Source organism: Petaurus breviceps, unplaced genomic scaffold (genome assembly GCF_028583685.1).
Source record: "Petaurus breviceps papuanus isolate PSGF00001 unplaced genomic scaffold, PetGlider_PUasm1.0 120, whole genome shotgun sequence".
NCBI lineage: Eukaryota > Metazoa > Chordata > Mammalia > Diprotodontia > Petauridae > Petaurus > Petaurus breviceps.
This window is the reverse complement of record NW_027185627.1, coordinates 1641886-1660282: the sequence shown is the minus strand read 5'-3', so window position 1 is coordinate 1660282 and position 18397 is coordinate 1641886. Positions and strand designations below refer to the sequence as shown.

At 43.4% G+C, this 18397-nt stretch overlaps 1 pseudogene; it reads left to right on the top strand.

Moving 5' to 3' along the window:
• Window positions 1–16075: 16075 nt before the first annotated feature.
• Window positions 16076–18154, top strand: LOC138162636 (CREB-regulated transcription coactivator 2 pseudogene; annotated as a pseudogene).
• The last annotated feature ends 243 nt before the right edge of the window (window positions 18155–18397 follow it).

Sequence of the window (18397 nt, the reverse complement as noted above, 5' to 3'; positions counted from 1 at the left end):
GGTGGTGGTGGTGGTGGTGGTGGTGTTTGTCCTTTGTTTTCAAAGAGGAGGACCATGGCATCCAGGAAATGATGACATTATAACAGGGAGGTCACCAACAATACTGGTCAAAGGGATAGTTCCTCCTTGTCAGAGAAAGAAGGAAAGGAAAAATAGAAATCCATGTGTAGAACCAGAACAGCAACTAGCAAGAGAGGGAAATGAATTGACTCCTCTTCTTTGGTGTGATTTCAGGAGTTGGGGGTGGCGCTGTGAAAATTTCCTTCTGAGGAATGTGGAAAAAATCCCACCAGTCATGACATCTGCCCTGATTCAATCTCCTCTACAAGATACCTGAAAAAGGTCATCTAGCTTCTTTTTTAATTTCTCCAGTTAGGTGGAATCAACTGTCTCCTAAAGGAATCCATTCCACTCTTGGATATTTGTAATTGTCAGAAGTTTTTCTTTAAATCAATCCTAAATGTTCCTCTGCAACTGCTGCTTATGGCTCCTAACTCTTCCCTCTGTGTAGCTAAAGAGTAGAGGGGATAGAGCCCTAAGTCTAGAGTCAGTATGATCTGAGTTAAAATCCAGCCTCAGACACTTATTATCTGTGTGACCCTGGCCAAGTCACTTAACCTCTGTTTGCCTCAGTTAAATGTTAAATGAATATAATTCTGTTTAATTATCTTAAACTTAAATGTTAAATTAAATGTTAAATGAATATAATAAGCAGCCTACCTCACAAGGTTATTGTGAGGATCAAGTGAGCATTTGTAAAGTGCTTAACACAGTGCCTGCCATAGTAGATGCTTAATAAATGTTTGTTACACACACACACACACACACACACACACACACACACACACACACTTTCCTTCAAGTTACAGATGAAATATTGAATAAAAACAATTTGAAGATAGACTCTTGGGGCACTCCACCAGAGACCCCCCCCCCTCAAGCTGACAAGTCTCAAAAGAAAGAGCTTTTCCCTTCCCCTAAGAAGGCTAATTCTCACCTATAGCTTTCTCTGTTTATAGCAATGTTCTTCAAAGCAGGAGTCCCATTCCAAAGGAATTGTAGCATGACCTCAAGGGATACATGTTTAACCAATGGACAAGTGGGAAGATGAGTCAGCTTCTACCCTCCCTATAAGAGTCAATCACAGGGCTCCAACATAACGAGATCTCCACATTCCTGTTCCATTCCTTTCTTCCATAATGCCCTAACCTCCAGACAGGCACTCATACCAGAAGCTGTAAAGGAACTACTAGGAAAATTCACTCTTCCCATCCCCAACTACCCACACCCTGCCCCTTGGCTCAACTCTTGGCTGCCGGTTGGCAGGTGCCCCTTGGCTCTGTAGCCTTAATTGACTATGTGCTCAAAAGTAGTAGCCACTGAGTAGGAACCTCCAACCCTGCCCCTTTTTGTTTTCTCATGAGATAGAATGAGTCACACAAGATAAATAAGCATGAATGAGCTGCAACTTCCAAATTAGATCCCACTACATTATCTTTCCCTGAAAAACCTCAGTCCCTCTTCCAACTTTCCCTTTTATTGTTGAGGGCACCTCCATCTTTCTAATCGCCCAAGTTCAAAATTTCAGTGTCACCCCCCTGCTTATTTGCAAAGGATGGGGTGCACAGATGTGGATCATTGCCTATGCCACAAGATTTTTTTTTTATGTGTTCATCATTTTTGCTGATTTTTTTCCCTTTAAATTCTTTATTAGAAAGGGTAGCTCTCTGAAAGGGACAGAGAAAGAGATACAGAGGAAAATCTAGTTGATGTAAAAAAGTCGATAGAATACATTTTTTTCAAATCTTATGTCATACTAGACTCCTCACTCTCACTCACCCCACATTCCAGTTCCCAAATCTTGTGCTTTCTCCCTACACAACATCCTTTGCATCTGTCCCCTTCTGTCTAATCACATAGCCACCACCCTAGTCCAGGCTATTACTTCTCACCTGAGTTATTTCAGTGATTTTCTTAATATGTTATTCTTCTATTCAATAAACTCCAAAAAGTATCCTATTTAATCTAGGATCAAATAGTACTTTATCTTAATATCATCCTTTTAAATTTCTATTGTTGTGTAAGTTTTATAGTGTACATAATTATTACTACAATAGTTCATGTATGGGAATGGGGAATTGAACCCATTATTTCATTAGCATAGCAATGGTGGGGAACCTGGGACCTCGAGGCCACATGTGGCCTTCTAGGTCCTCAAATGCAACCCTTTGACTGAACCCACACTTCACAGTACAAATCCCCTTCAAAAAAGGATTTGTTCTATAAAACTTGGACTCAATCAAAGGGCTGCACTTGAGGACCTAGAGAGTCACATGTGGACTTAAGGCCACTGGTTCCCCACTCTTAGGGAATTCCCAGATGAGGAAACTCTCTACTAAGGCAGATCAAGATCTTGCTGCAGCTTATTGTCTTAAAAAGTTGGTTAGAACACAGAGAGTTAAGAGACTCACCTGAGATCACACAGTAAATACATGTCAGAGACAGGGCTAGAACTCAGGTCTTTGCTATATGGGTATGTAACTTATACATAAGTAAATATTGATGTATTGAAGGCATACACTTAAAATTGGGCTACTGACAATTATGCAGTTTTAAAAGTTTAGAGACCACTGGGTTCAGAGGGCAACTGGAAAATTCACTGGCACTCTGGGAACAGCAGGTTTCTTAGACTGGAGAAAGGGTAAAGAGAAATGGAGGTTATAAAAACAGAAACTGTCCACTTTTTGGAGCCTGGGGAGAGACCATACAAGTGAAAAAGGAGATTCTTCAGGAGTCTAGTCAAGTCTTCTGTACCAACAGAAGTGGGGCAGTGTAAGATGGAGAGAAAAAGACAAAAAGATATCCAGGAAAAATACTGAAATATGAAATGTCTCTCTCTGGATCCTGAATCTATCCCATGCATATAATGTAACCTAATTTATTAACAGTCTGTCCCTATACAATTCTTATCCTTCTTGTAGGAAAGGAGTATTAAGTCCCTAAAGGACAACCCTAAGCATGCAGTGTCAGTGGGATGACTTCCTGTGAGAAATATAAGATAATACAATAAACATTCATTTTGTGCTTAATTCCAGGTTCTTGCTGTTGTTTGTCCTTTGTTCTCAGAGGACCATGACATCAGGAAGGTGATGCCATGACATGCAACTGAATTGGATTTAAGTGAGGGAGGGCTGTGTAAAGTCACCAGTCTCACTTTTACCTCCAGAGCCATCTGGGCCCAGTGGCCAGATATAAATCAGGACAACTGGAGATGGCCCAGGACGCAGTGGGGATCCTTGGCTTTTTCAAGCTAAGATCCTTAACAGGTCTCAGTGTGACTGAGGCAAGGCCCATTCATTGATTATGAAAGGGAAAGGAGTTCTTAGTCATAGGTCAAAATAGATGGATATCAACCTAGACTCTTGAGGTCAGCATCTTGCCACCACAGACCCCAGATTTCAAATGCTATCCACTCCTAAAATACCTGAGAGAATTTGGAGGAGAGAATGACAATCCCCAGGCACTGGGGATTCAAATAAGAAATGATAGTTCCTGTTCTCAAGGAGCTTATGATCGAATGGAGGAAAACAGCATGCAAAATTAAGTTAAGAGGTAGGGGGATTAGGGAAGGCACCCACATGGGGGGCATGATTATGGAAAAGTAGAATCCAAAGAGTATAACTGATGAGAAATAAAGGAGCAGAGAAATTCAGAAGGCTTAACGTCCAAGGTCATAGTGGGCAGATTCTCCTCTTCCCAAAGCTCTCAGAAATTGGCACTGAAAGAGGGAGCCAACAGCTGCAACAGAACTTTGTAACTTGAACATGTAAATTGGCACTAGCCCATATGTCCCAAACCTAAAAGAAACCAGATAGTTGCCAGTCTGACTCTGTTCAACTCTTTTGTCCTTTTAGGGTCATTTTTCCATGTTATCTTATATGGTCAGGGCTTAAAAGGAATATGTCTCAGACTGGGTTCTTTTAACCCAGTCAGGGCAGGTGTTCAAGGGACAGGGGCTCAGGGGATAGTTACTAATGAATTAAAGGAGTGAGCTCCATCATGGGCCTTTCATAGTCTTTAGAAAACTGTCTATAATGGAAAGAACAAACAATCAAACAAAAATAAACTGAACATTGCACAATTATAATGACTAAATGTGCCCCCCCAAAAATATGAGAAAATGCACCTTCCACCTTTCTATGCAAAGGTAGGGGACAATGGGTGTGAAACATTTCATATAGTCGGGCTCTATTGAAGGGTTGGGTTTGTTGAACATTTTTTTCTTTGTCATAACAGATGGCTTGCTGGGGGAGTGGGGAAAGTTATCTTTGGAAATGGAAGATATGGAAAGCAAAGTTGATCAACAAAAATTGAACTATAGAAGACATGGGATGGAGACAGTGGGGCAGTAGAGATACATGAGACTGTCCAGAGATTACATGTTAATGTCTCCATTAAAATTCCAGACATACTGTGAAAGACACATGTGATGAAGATTGCAAATATCACCCCATCAACCCAGGTGCCTATTCTGGAAATAGATAGTTCCACTCCTGCCTCTTTTCTTTTGGAGATCTTTCCAAAAGCAGCCTTGGAGAAAATGTGAACAACCAAGGCCAGTTGCCCATTAAGAAAATAGGGGATGGAAATACAAGGAAGGAGAGAGACAGACACACGGGGAGAGAGACAGAGACAGAGAGAGACAGAGAAAGATAGACTGGGTGGGGGAGAGAGACACATAGGAGAGGGAGAGACAGAGACAGAGACAGATAGACGGGGGAGGGAGAGAGGCAGAGACAGAGAGTCTTTTCTAAACTTCAGGTCTCAGAAAGAGGGGCCGATACGAGCAAAAGGCACACTGCTTGGGTAGTAGGGGAGAGAGGAGGCAAACAAAATGAACTCATTATAAACCAGTATGGAGTTGAAAATAACCTTTTAGATTTGTGGAGGTAGAGAGGGTATGTTTCTGTCTCCACTCCTTTTGGATAGTAGAATGGGAATGGGGAAAGTTGGATCCTGTTGGAAAAAAAAAGGTATCTTCAAAAGAAAATTGAATATTGTCGTTGTGTTCCAGACATGTATTCTTGAGTCCGAAATACATTTAGCCAAGACAGAGTGGAATACATAGCACAGAGTTCCCTTCCCCCACCCCCAGCTTTCCCAGGTAGATTCTGTGTGAGCCAGCTGCTAGAGAGCTAATCCCCAGGGAACAGTAATGAGTGTCTTCTGCTACAGAGTGGCAGAGCCTTAGAGACTAAGTGTTGGGTGCTGAGCTACAGGAGGCATGGCTTAGTCTTCGAGGAGCTGTAAGGTTGGGAGTCGAGTGGAGTTACAGGAAGCAAGGAGAATAGAATAATGGGAAACAATGTGACACTTGAAAGGGTTGCCAAGAACAACTCAGAACAAACAAAAGGGACCCAAGAGAGTATTGAGACTTGAAGGAGCAAATCACAGCCTTCTGCTTTGTTGGATCCCCACCTAGGGTAATACTGTAAGTCATAGAAATATAGATAGAGACAAGGATTTCTGTGACAATGGGAAAGGGATGGAGCTAGGGAAGTTTTCATTTCCTATTTTGGATATTTACTAGTTGTGTGACCATGGATAAGTGACCTAATATCTCCAAGATTCCATTTTCTCACCCATAAAACACAATCTTCTGTACTTAATTTACAAGACTCTCATGAGGTTGAAATGAATTAATGTATGTAAAGTATTGATATATAGGCATATATGTATCTATAGATATGCAAAGATGTATTTCTATACATATATATATATATGAATATCTATGGATATCTATGGATACATATATGCCTATATCTATCAATATAGTTTCTTTGTACATATTGTTTCTCCCAATAGATTGTGAGCTCCTTGAGGGCAGCAACTGTCTTTTGTCTCTTTTTGTATCCCCAGTGCTTAGCACAGTGCCTGGCATATAGCAGCCATTTAATAAATGTTTATTGATAGATACAAAGATGAAAAACGACATAGTTCCTGACCTTGGGGTCTTAGTCTAATAGGAAGAACAGTACATATTGCATAGAGATAATACAAGGTAGAACGTGATAGGGGCAAAAGAAATCCCTTTCATTCCTAAAATTTGAAAAGCATCTACCCTCTATCAGCTCCTTAGGGAGGTAGGGGACGACTTGGGTATAAGGTTGCAAATATTGTTGCATTACTATCATCCAGTTCTGTTTGTTTGTTTATTGATTGGTTTTTTTAAAAAATTAACTGTTTCTCTTTATTACAAGGAACTAATTCAAGTGTAGAGGTAGAAATTATTGTGTTCAGAAACAAAAGGCATCCAATCATTTTTTCTTTTTTTAAGTATTTGAGTCTATGAAAGTTTTAAAAATAATTTTATTTTTGTAGGCTTTTTTTATATCATCAGAATTTCTCCCAGCACCTTTTCCCTTCCCACTCCCAGAGAGCCATCTCAAATAACAAATAATATACTTTAAAGCTGAAAAAGGAAGGAAAAAATTAACCTAACTGATTGATACATTAAAAAAAAAAACTCTGAATATATATGCAATGTACCAGACTGGTGGACCTCCCACCTCTGCAAAGGGGTAGGGTGGGACTGTCTCCTCAAATGCCTCATTTCGAAACATTATACTTCTAATAATGAAGCCTAAAACTGAATTAGCTTTATCATAAACTGTATCTCACTTTAGCTCTTATTGAGCTTGTGGTCAAAGACCCTAGGTCCTTTCTATAGGATCATAGATTCAAAGCTGGAAGGGAGAGAATTTAAAGGTCATGATCTCTCATTTTACAGATGAGGAAAACATGAGGCTTAGAAAGATTAGGTGACTTGCCCAGATAACTCAGCTATGATGTATCTGAGGCAAGATTTGAACCCAAGTTTTCTAGATTCCAGGTTAGCTGTCCACTATGTCATGTTGCCTTTCCATGAACTGCTGTTAAATGATCAGACTGGACTTACCCTGAAATTTAGGAATAGTCACTCCTGGGCCACTCTAATTGCCCTGAATGGTAGCAGTGAAAGGATCATATCCTGACAATAGGCCAGCAAGAAGTGAGAGCTAAAAATACAAGCAGTGCCCAAGAAAATCCAAATGAAACATGGTGTTGGCCATGAACCAACTGGTACTTAGACAAAGTTAACTTCTAGCCGAGAGCCTCCCAGGGGAGGAGAGGGAGAGAGGGGCCTCTCCCATCTTGCTGAGAGATTATATGATTGATGAAAAAGATGCTTTCAAAACACTGCTCACTCTCCCTCGCTCTCAAGGACAAAATTGAAAAGCAGAGTACACTTCAGGAGGGCTAGACATTGATCACCCGGAGGCGTTCCTTGTAAGCAGCATGATTTACATTGTGCAATCTTCCTTCCATCACCTCTGCACCTGGCCCCATTTCCACACTTAGGCCTATGGAATAAGGAGCTCAGTACCCCAGGCAGCACCAAAGAATGTGATCCATCAGGGCAGTGGGTAGGTGTTAGGGGTGGCCAGCTGGGACAAAGACCAGAAGAAAATCCTCAGACAGAAAATGATAGCAGCAACAATAGGGAAATGCCACTTTCTGGAAGGGGAGGGACCCAGCTTTTAGGTGTGAACCTCACTGGGGAATAACAGAATGTATCCAGTGGCCCTGAAAAATAGGTTGCTGTATGGGAGAAGGGGCAACCAATAGAAAGCAGGGAAAGGGACAAGAAGAGCAGGGAGGGGTGATGAAAGAAGGGCTTTCATTGGGAAACCCTTTTCTCTCACCTCAGTCTAGGCAAACTTTCATATCCGGCTAAGACAGAAAATCAATCAATTAACGAGCATTTATCAAACATTTATTCTGTGTTAACTTTAGCACTGCGCTGAGTACGGGGAAACAAATAAAAAGTGTATTAGTCCCTGCTCCCAAGGAACTTACATTCCAATGGTGAAAAAAGAACTGGACTAAAAAAAGTCTTCCAGCTCCAAGGTCTATAGGAAGAGTTTTTCCTCCAGCTGTAAGGAGATCAGGTGTGACTTATCTTGGTGAACTGTCTAATTATGAAAAGACCAGTCAACAAATCTCAAGTATCTACCAAGTTTTCCTGTGTGCCCAACCCAGAGAAAATTCCAGTGTGTGTGTGTCTGTGTGTGTGTGTGTGTGTGTGTGTGTGTGTGTGATAGGAATAAATACTTGCCCTATGCCTGGTGGAAAAAAAGAAAAGAAAAGAAAAGAAAATTCCCTCAGGGGACTGAGGTAGGAAGATGGAATACATGATTCTCAGTCTAAAGAACAGTTTGGGGAGAGTGGTTTCTGGAGACATATACCAAAGGAAAAGGTACAGATCAGTAGAAGGATGATATCTAATGGAAGCCTAATTATCTTACAGAGCCTGCTCAAAAGTGTGCTCTCAAGATTCATGGATCATAAGATCATAGATTTAGAGCTAGAAATAACCTTGCATGTCATCAAATTCAACCTTCTCGTTTAACAAAAAAAAAAAAAAAAGGAAACTAAGGTCCAAAAAGGTTAAGTGGCTTACTCAGGTCACATAGCTAGTAAGTGTCAGAGACAGAACTCAGTCCATCCCTCTAGCCACTATGCCATGCTGAGCCCCAGAGAGGATCTTACCCAGTTATACTTAGTAGTAAGTGACAGACAAGATTTAAACTTTCATCTCATGACTCAAGTTCAGAGCTCTGTCTCTTTGAACCATGCTACTAGTGAAATTTGCATTAACCTCACCCTCTGTCATCCCCACTTCCCCCTTTTTGCTGCAGATATCACAATTACCCTTTCTGGCTCTGACTTCACAGAGCTAAAAGAATAGAAACATTTGTTTGGAAGATGTATATGCCCAGTTTTCCTTATAGATTCCCAGGAAAATGTTTTCCAGAAATAAAACAAAGGAAGAGAGTAGATATATTTTCTGAAGTCATCTGCTTGATTTTTGGCACATCTATATGGATAGATACTTTGGGTTATCAAGCAATGCTAACTTTCCTCATTTAATCAGGGGCAGACAGCTTTAAACTTAAGGAACAGATCAGTTGGCTTTGGGGTAGTTGACTATACTACTTTTAAGAGAACTCCCAGGCCATACAATCTAGTTTCCTGTCTTCTTTAAGGAATTTTCATGAGCAGTTCTTTGCCTTTTGGTTTTGTGTTGGATTTTTACTGTAACCCCAGTGAATTTGTCTTGCCCCTTTATCTCTTTGAAGTATTGTTTTGCCCTGTGTCCCCTGGAAATGATTCAAAGAGAGACTGGCAGGATGGATTCTGATGATCCTGGCACAGGAGAGTGGCTACCCCTCCTCTTTCATCTAACATTTCAATAAGCTTTCATTTGCAACAAAGCAACAGCCATTAGTTAGGACAAAGGGAGGACATGTACACATTGCATCCCTTTTCTGCTTTTTCCCCCCTTTTCATCTCCTCCTTCACTGTTCTTTTGTTTTTCATTATCTTATTCCCGTGACTTTGCAATTTGGACTTCCAGAAGAGGGAAGAGGGATGGGAATGGCTAGGGGGTGCCAGGTATAACATGAATAGGCTTGGACATCACAACCAGCCTTTCACAGAAGCCATACACCATGAGAACAAAGTGATGCGAAGCAAGATGGGGTGAGAAAACTGGTTTCTCTTTTAGCTCATTAGTCTGAGGTGGGAAGTCTAAGCCCTTCGTTGTATTTCCTACTTATTTCTTTTTTAGTCCGTGATTCTGTGATAAGGAGTAAATATCCCTTTCCCTATTCCTTTCCCTTGAACCAAGGGCATGTTGTTTATGGAGTTCTTCTGGTCACATCCTCAGGTTTGTAAGGCAACTGAAAGAGGGTTAGGACATCATCGGAGACGAATGTCTCTATATAGAAATGTCGCCTCTACTTTCCTTTTTAATTTATTCTAGAGAGAATAAACTATGTGATTGTAGCCTTCTAACTCCCTGAATCTATGAATGTACTGGGGTAAGAAATTGATACCCAAAGTGTGAGTCAGGTACAGACTGCAAATTTCATTTTTTGAGTGATATTTCATTTCAAATCCTAGATTAAATTTGAACTCAACGGGAGAGTTTAATCCAAGGCTATTTTAGTGCCACAGATGTCATTTGTGGGATCTGTGGGAGAGCAGCCTAGACATTCTCAGGCTGTGTCATTTGTGGTGATATGGCAATCTTTTACTAAAGGGTCTTCCCAAGCATGTTTCACAATGACTTACAAGGTTGGGGCAGTGTTTCATGAAGTATACTACCTGCAGTCAATTCATATTTTTCATTTCCTTGCTGGATAATTAATACAATGACATGCTGTCTTTCTGTAAGCTTAAAAGAAGGCAGCACTAGAGCCACACAATCAAAGGACTACATTGCCATTGTTAATTACCCAATTCTCATTTTAAAAAAATGAACTCACTTAATCCAAGTGAATTCCTTCATGGTTCCTTCATGCTTCAGTAGGCAAGTAAGACACATTGGGTGGGAGCCATTTGAAAAGCATATTGAGAACATTTAACCTCAGATTCAATTCCTTGTTAATACTTTTCTGTTGTTTTATTAAATTTCTCTTGCTTTGAATTCATATGTCATCTAGTCCTGTCTATTATTCCGAGAGATAGAGACAGAGACAGAGAAGCAGAGAGTGACAGAGAGACAGACAGAAAAAGACAGAGAGACAGAGAGAGACAGAGACAGAGAGACAGAGGGATCAGTGGCAGCATAAGCCAAAGAGCGAGTTGTAAGAAGGTCCCCAAAACTTAGGGTTCTAAGTCATATATCACATAAAATGTGTAAAAAAGTTCTCATTGTCATTGAGGCTTTTAGAACCGAAAACTTCTTTCTATCAAAGAATAATTGTGGGCAACCAAGTTATTCTGAGTACCATAAATGCTCAAATCAATTATAAAGAAGGACGATGCTATACACCACCAGAGAAAGAGCTGATAAATAGAAGCATGCATAGTATGGTTTTACATATATTTATACATTTATAATTCATATTATAAATTTATAAATCTGCATCAAATGGTGGCTTTCTCTAGTGTGAGGTAGGGAGGGAAGGGGGTAGTTTGGAACTTAAAATGTAATAAAAAATTTTAATTTAAAAAAGAAAACATCTCTATATATAAGATACATATATGTTACACAGAATATACATATGTTTGATATTCACATGACATTTGAAAGTGACTGACTGAATCGTGGATAGTCATATACCTAAGCCACAACCTTGGACCTGACCTTTCAAAGGCAAAACAAACACAGAAAAAGCATAGAGAACCAGAGCTGAGAAATACATATAGGAAAAAGGTTATGCACAGACTTACACTGGGTTCTCTGAGCATCTATCTAGCAGACTATCTAGAGACCCTCATCCTAGGAGAGGAGGAATCATGTGGCCCCAGAGCTGCCAGAAGCTAGAGTCAGTCATGGGAAAACAGAGGTGTAGTTTCTAAGCAATAGAGAGAATTCTAGGGACTAAGCAAAGTGTTTCTGGAACCAAGAAGCCAGCACTAAGGAGGCACAAGGGAGAGAGCCAGGATGTGGAAAAACAAAACCTGACCTTGTTCTTCATTGATACTGTGAGATAGGTGGACTGTGCAGATAGTTAGAGGTAGGGGAGAGAGAATGGGTGGATTTTCTAGCAACTTCAAGTTCTTTCCCCTAGAGCAAATTTGCTCTCTCCTTTGCTGTTCCTCCTTGCCATTATTATGAATTTATTAGTCATAATTATTCATCCCTCATGCTTTCAGGGGTGTGGAACCTGCGACCTCGAGGCCACATCTGGCCCTCTAGGTCCTCAAGTGTGATTGAATCAGTCAAAAGGCCACACTTGAGGACCTAGAAGGTCACATGTGGCCTTGAGGCATCAGGTTCCCCACCCCTGGAATCCTCTTGTCTTCACTGCACAGGTTACTCTCTTTTTGTTTATGGAGATTACAGTAAGCTCAGAAACCTGCCATTTAGCTGTGCTATACAATTCAGAACAGGCTGCTCATCATAGCTCCCTAGTATTGGTATTGCTGCATATGGGAAATGCCAAGCACAAACAGCTAGGTGGTTCAGTGGATAGCATACAGGAATGGACTCAAGAAGTCTCTTCCTGAAGGTTTATCCCAATGCTGAGTGAAGTGAGCAGAACCAGAACATTGTATACAGTAACAGCCACAGAGTGCAATGACTGATTTTGATAGATTTGACCCTTCTCAGCAATGCAAGGACCTAAAACAATTCCAAAGGACTCATGAAAAATACCATCCACATCCAGAGAAAGAACTAGGGAGCTGGAATGCAGAGCGAAGCAGATTACTTGCTTTTTTGTTTGTTTGTTTGTTTTGGTTTGTTTTTTTCTTTCTCCCATTCGTTATCATTCTTCTATGCCACATGACTAATGTGAAAATGTGTTTAATAGGAATGTATGTGTAGAGCCCATATCAGATTGCAAGGCTTCTTGGGGAGGGAAGGGAAAGAGGGGGGGGGAGAAAATTTAAACTTGTGGAGGTGAATGTTGAAAACTAAAAATAAATTGATAAATTGAAAAGAAAAAAAAAAAAGATTTATTCCTGAGTTCAAATCTGACCTCAGACACTTAGCAGCTGTGTGACCCTATTTCCCTCAGTTTCCCCATCTATAAAATGAGCTAGAGAAGGAAATGGCCACTCACTCCAGTAAACCCCAAATTGGGTCACTCAACTGAAAAAATACTTAACAAAGACAAGCACAGAGTACTGTCCACCTCTTCCCCTCCGTCACTACATGAATTCTCCCTTGCATTAAGTCCCAGAACATCCAGGAGGTTTCAGCTTCACACATACCCTACCCCTTCTGTACAATCATCTTCTCTTAAACATGTTCTTGACTGACTCACAAATGACCAGGGAGCCAAACTACTGCCACTTCCTCATACACACATAGATACCATCTTAACTCACTCCCCCATCTCCCTCCTTGCCCATACCCAGATTCACTCTTCCTATTCTAAACTCTCTACTCACTCTTCCCTCTCCCAAATACATTGTCTTTTTTCAGGGTGCTCTGTTTTTCTACACATTAGAGCCCATTCCCTAAACCCTCTTCTCTACACCCAGAGGATAATTTTCTACCTTGTATCTAGCTACACATCCCTACAGCCTAGTGCAAGCAGATATTCCTCCTTTGCCAGCATCTATCACCTATCAGTACAGGTTTCCTCAACTTGATGCTCTTCTGAAAACCTTTGAAAATATACTGCTCTCACATTCTATGAGATCTTAGGTCTGTGGCAGTCACCTTTCCTTACTGTGGTTTATTGCATTGTTCTCATTCATTGCATTGATGGAATCCCTTATTGTCTACGCTGCCAGCTCTCCAAAATGGGTCATAAAAAGCCCCCTGTAGTCAGCCAATAAGCATTATTAAAGCAATTATTATATGCTAGACTCTGGGCTAAGTACTGTGGATTCAAAGAAAGATAAACAAAAAATGGACCCAAATCCATAATTACATTCTAATACATTTTAATTCATGGAGTGGGGGAGGAGAGATGGGCATGGAGAAAGAGAGAAAGGGCTGGGAGGGGGTGGAGAGAGAGAAAGAGAGAGAGAGAGAGAGAGAGAGAGAGAGAGAGAGAGAGAGAGAGAGAGAGAGAGAGAGAGAGAGAGAGAGAGAGAGAGAGAATATGGGAATTTCTAGTAATATACAAGTTATATTCAGAGTATATGAAGTTAATCTGAAAAAAGAAGGCATTTAGGGAACAGGGAGACCAGAAAAAGCCTCCTACAGAGGGAGCTGAGTCTTGAAAGATGCTAAGAAGCTATGAAGTTGAGAGAAATGGACAGAACATTCCAGGGATGGGAAATGGCCAATACAAAGACTCAGAGAGGGGAAATGGAATTTTCATCTAAGGAATTGCAAGTAGGCCAGTGCAACTGAGGGCTAAGGTTGTAGGGAGAAGGCAGGAAGGGGTCAGGTTATGAAGAGCTTTAAATGTCAAACAAAGAACTTTATAATTGATCCTAAAGTTCAAGGGCAACCACTGGAACTCCTGTACTGGTCTAGTGCCAAAATCCTCACCTTCTTCTCAGGTCAACACTACTCTACTTCAGTTCCACTGGATTCAACAAAGATTTATTAAGTAACAATTATGTATTAGGGTGTGGATAAACAGACAAAAAGGAAGCAGCCCCTGCCCTCGAGGAATTTACTATCTAATCTTATCCTCCAACAGTCAGCATTGAATGTTTGTTCTTTTGACAGAACAGCCTTCTAGTGGGTACCATTCCCCTGGATGTCTGTGTTATTGGCTCTATTGGGTCAGTATCAAATGATCTTCTTTTGTCTCTAGACTTGGGGATGGATCCCAAACCCTCCTTTCTCACGCTGTATTTCCTCATGCTAACTAATTTGTGCCAGAAAACCCTCCTCCCTGGCCCCTGAGAGCATGTAATGCAGTCTGGTAGTCAACCATCCTAACTCTACTGCTCCCTAAGTGTGATAGTAATGGCAATTAAAGATTCCCCTGTATTGGCTTGGTTTTCAAATTGATTGTATTAAAACCCAGAGTTTGTTAATCCCACCTGTGGGATGGGCTTGTTGATGTGAAAAGAAAGTCCTGAAGTGGGAGGAGCTGGTGATGTAGATTTGGAGAGACAAGAGAGAGGCGGAAGTTCTTTTTGGAAGCAGCACCTCGTGGAGAGAGAGAGACTAAGAGATTGCTGGTGGCCGCTTTGAATTGCCCTGGACTTTTGAGACCTGCCCCCTGAGCTGCCAAGGACTGAGGAGACATGGCTGTTTTGCTGGTACTTTGTCTGTCTGTTTTGATGTTATTTTGCCAGATTTGTCCACTGGTGAAAGACTGTCCTGTTGAAGAAGTCCTGGAACCTGGCATTTGGTTAAGAAGCCCTGAGACTGTCCTGCAGACAGAGAGTGAATACTGTCCACTGGTGAGGGACAGTGCTGTTGCTGCAGGGGTCTGGAGACTGTCCTGCAGACAGAGTGAATACTGTCCACTGGTGAAGGACAGTGCTGTTGTTGCAGGGGTCTGGGAGCCTTTCTGTTGGTTCAGAAGCCCTGAAGAAGGATTTTCTTGTTGTATGTTTACAGAAATCCTGGGAGAGGGCTTTGCTAATGTGTTCAGGGGTTCTAGGACTGTTCTACAGACAGAGGATAAATTCATGAAGGGACTGGCAATGTATCTTATGGCCTTGCTAAGCCTTGTCTCCCCAGGAACTAAGATTGCTGAGAACTTGCCTCTTGTCAAGATGAAGAAAAGACCTCCATTTGGGTATTAAGTGCTATGTTTAAACTTGATGTAACTCTGGGGTAGATTCAATTGTGATCCTAGGGGTGGGGAACTTTTGACCTTATTGTGCTCTGTGATTGACAAATGAAGGTACTTTACCTATGTTTGGAAAATAATCTCCATTTGAGAAGAGGGGTTTTGTGGTGGACCAAAAGAAGGTATAGCCTAGGGGTGGAGTAGTATTTAGAACAGGGACTTTGTAATTGATTGAATGATTGGAAAGTCCTGGGGTGGGGTAGTCCTTGGAGATTATTTAATCACACTTAGTAAATGCTGTATTTTGAATGATGTCATGTTTTGATCTTCTCTGTTCTTGGTTTGTCACTGAATAAAATAGAGAGCACCTATGCTGGTATTTTGAACCTGGGAAGTTGCCTTTCCCTGGCATTACATTACACTAAGGCACACTGTGCCTTGAGGATTTCCTAAAGATTTTTACTATGAGAAAAATCATGGGAACTGATGGAGTAAAGAAAACAAAAGGGGGAAAATGGAGAGTTACAAGGGGCAGCTAGGTGTCCCAATGGATAGGGTCCTGAGCCTGAAGTCAGGAAGACAGGTTGAGTTCAGATCTGGCCTCAGATACTTACTAGCTGTGTGACCCTGGACAAGTCACTTAACCCTGTTTACCTCAGTTCCTCATCTGCAAAATAAACTGGAGAAGAAAATAGCAAACCACTCCAGTATCTTTGTCAAGAAAACCCCAGGCTCCCTCGCGGCGGGGGTCGGGCTCGCGGTGCTCGCCGAGGAGACGGCAGCGGCTGCGGCGGAGGCGGGAGGATCCGGGCCCTGGGCCGGCGGCGGTGGCGGCTGAGATTGGGGAGGGGAGAGGGGGGAAGATGGAGGCTTCGGGGGCACACGGGCCGGGGCCGGGCTCGGGCTCCGGTTCGGGTTCGAGCTCGGCCTCAGCGGCCAACCCGCCCAAGTTCAGCAAGAAGATCGCGCTGCAGAAGCAGCGTCAGGCCAAAGAGACTGCGGCCTTCGAGGAGTGATGATGGACATCGGCTCCACCCGGTTACAGGCACAGAAACTTCGATTAGCTCATACTCGGGGCCCCTATTACGGTGGTTCTCTGCCCAATGTTAACCAGATTGGCTGTAGTCTGGCAGAGTTCCAGAACCCCCTCCATTCATCCCTGGATTCACGGAATACACGGCACCATGGTCTGGTGGAGCGGGTACAACGGGATCCCCAAAGGATGATGCGTCGTTATCCCCGTCACATTGACAGCTCTCCCCATAGTCCAGCCTACTTATCTCCCCCTCCTGAATCCAGCTGGAGAAGAACAATGCCCTGGGGTAACTTCCCTACAGAGAAGGGGCAGCTGTTCCGACTTCCATCTGCACTCAACAGCACAAGCTCAGACTCTGCCCTTCATACAAGTGTGATGAACCCCAATCCCGAGGACACATGCCCAGGCCCCACACCGCCCACTGCCATGCCCAACCGCCGGGGTGGTTTCCTAGATGGGGAAACAGATTCAAAAGTCTTTGTCATTCAAGTTCCTGCAGTTGAAGAGAACTTGTTGAACGACAAGCACTTGTTGAAGCCCTGGGATCCTAAAAAGCTGTCTTCTTCTGCCCGACCTCCATCATGTGAAGTCCCTGGAATTAACATCTTCCCATCCCCTGACCAGCCTGCCAATGTGCTCCTCCTTCCACCTACCCTGAATACTAATGGCTCCCTGCCTGACCTCACCGACCTACACTTCTCTTCGCCACTGCCCACACCCCTTGACCCAGAAGAGACAGCCTATTCCAGTCTGGTGGAGGCAGCAGTACCTCCAACTTGACCCACACCATGACCCACCTGGGCATCAGTGGGGGCCTGGGCCTGGGTGTCAGCTGTGATGGATCAGGCCCCAATTCACCTCTCAACCACCCATCCCTGCAGTCTTCCCTTGGTAATCCCAACCTCCAGGCTTCCCTAAATAGCCCCCAACCCCAGCTTCAGGGCTCCCACAGTCATCCTTCACTGCCTGCCTCATCCTTTGCCCATCATACTATGCCTGCTACTTCCCTGGGCCACCCTTCACTCAGTGCCTCAGCCCTTTCCTCCACCTTGTCTTCCTCATCCCCTGTGCTGGGTGCCCCCCTGTACCCCACTCCCACCCCTGGGGCCTCCCTCCGACACCGACATGTATCCCTCAGTCCCTTGAGCCTGCCCGTGGGTGGAACTGATGCCAGACGGCCCCAGCAGCAGCTGCCCAAACGGTTCTCGCCAACAATGTCACCCACCTTGTCTACCATCACTCAGGGTGTCCCCCTGGATACCAGTAAGCTGCCAGTTGACCAGCGACTGCCCCCTTACCCTTATAGCCCTCCTAGCCTGCTTCTGCCTACCCAGCCACCAGTCACAAAGCTGCTGCAGCAACAACCACCACCTCCCCAGTCCTGTCCAGTCTAATCACCCAGTGGACAAACACATTATGGGGTACCATACCAGCTTGCCTCCAGTGGGCAACAATCATATGCCCCACCCACAGGAGACTTCAGCTTGGGGAATCTAGAGCAATTCAGCATGGAGAGTCCATCAGGCAGCCTGACACTGGACCCTCCCAGCTTCTCTGAGGGGCCAGGCTTCTCCGGGAATGATGAGCCAGGGGGCAGGGGGAACGGCTCACAAGACTCCCATGCCCTCAACCACCAGAACCTGACACACTGTGCCTCCATGGTCCAGTGCCCATCATCCTCACAGGGGATTCCCCCTCTGTCTTCTCCAAGGAGATTGCAGCAGCTCTGGCAGGGGTATCTGGCTTTGAGCTTGCAGCAGCTGGATTGGGATCGGGGCTGGGGCTGGAAGATGAGCTTCGAATGGAACCTCTGAGCCTGGATGGGCTGAACATGTTGAGTGACCCCTATGCTCTGCTGACTGACCCAGCTGTTGAGGACTCATTCCAAAGTGATCGACCACAGTGAGGGATGTAGGTCTGGGCACAGTGTCAGCACCCCACTTGTCTCCCATCTTCCCTCCTCCCACTACCCTTTTTACCCCTTTTCCCCTTCCCCCGGGCCAGTAGAGACTCCACTCTCTGCCCCCAGCCCTTTTCCCCAATATGAATGAGACCAAGGGATCACAGGATTGAATACAAATGAAGGGATGCCTGCTTCAATGTATGGCATTGGGGGCAGACATGGAAGAACACTAGGGAGGACCTGAAG